Here is a 1,127-nt window from a genome sequence, read left to right on the forward strand (position 1 = left end):
GGTGAGCTGTAGGCACTAAAAATACTGCCACTTGGAAGAATGACTTAACCTCTATGCTCCTGCAAGGACAGCTGGGTATAGGTGGGCATGTTCAAACTGCTCTGATCGGCATGAGTTACAGATGCAGAAGTTCCTGGTCTCCAGTAAGTCAGGAGGCAAGATCAGAACCATTTGTACTGTGTGATGTGTAGATCCCTGAGCTATTCAGTGGCTTTTATGCATTTTCCATAGGTCGACGTAGTTTGTGTACTGCATTACCTTCATCTGAAGCATAAACATTTCAGACTACTTCAGGCAAGGTGTTCTAAAACGTGCAGCATTATCAGTAGTTGTATACTACAAGTTTAGGCCTGATAAAGCCAGGGGTAGTGCAGAGAAAAATGCCAGTTTTGAAATACTGAAACTGAAGGCTCAAACTGAGAAATGATTCAGTCAAATCCTGCCAAGGGGATCCTTCCTGGAGGATCGCGTCCATGAGGAATCACAAACATATTTTAGTTGGCTTGAGGGATGCTTTTTGCACTGAGTCATCACCTCATCTTGGCAGGCTCCCCTGCAGGAGTGTGTCAGCTTGCAGCAGGCAGGGAGGTTGCTCTCCAGCCATCAGGGACTGGTAGAATGTGCTTCCCCACATAATCCTCCGTCACCTTCCTGTTTAGTGACTTGTTTGCTAATATGAGCTGCCTTACAATGTAGCTGACATCTTGCTTCTGTTAGGCAGGGAGCGTGGTGTATTATTTCCATTTTTGAATTCCCAAGATGAGGCATTACCATGCAGTGATTAAGACATACTTAAAAATCATTTGGATGGATGGTTTCCTTGGTTCATTAAAGGTTTTACAAAGCTCATTTGAAGAACCTCTTGACCTGTGAGAAGCTACTGCATGTTTGTTGCTAGTTATTTTATGAACAGACATGAGAAAGAGATTGCCTTTCCACTAACACCAGTAGTCCGTCTGGCACATAGGAAAGGCATAGCTGCCAATACAAAAAAAAATGCAGACACGACTTTATTCACGAATGCTATAAATCAATGCTAAACTCGAATTATGAACAAGGTATTGGAAAATGAAGTGTGGTCTTTTTTCCCCCTCATGTCCTCCCCCCCCCCCCCCCCCCCCCCTTCT

The sequence above is a fragment of the Pygoscelis adeliae genome, unplaced genomic scaffold (assembly GCF_000699105.1).
Source record: "Pygoscelis adeliae isolate BGI_AS28 unplaced genomic scaffold, ASM69910v1 Scaffold85, whole genome shotgun sequence".
NCBI classification, from domain to species: domain Eukaryota; kingdom Metazoa; phylum Chordata; class Aves; order Sphenisciformes; family Spheniscidae; genus Pygoscelis; species Pygoscelis adeliae.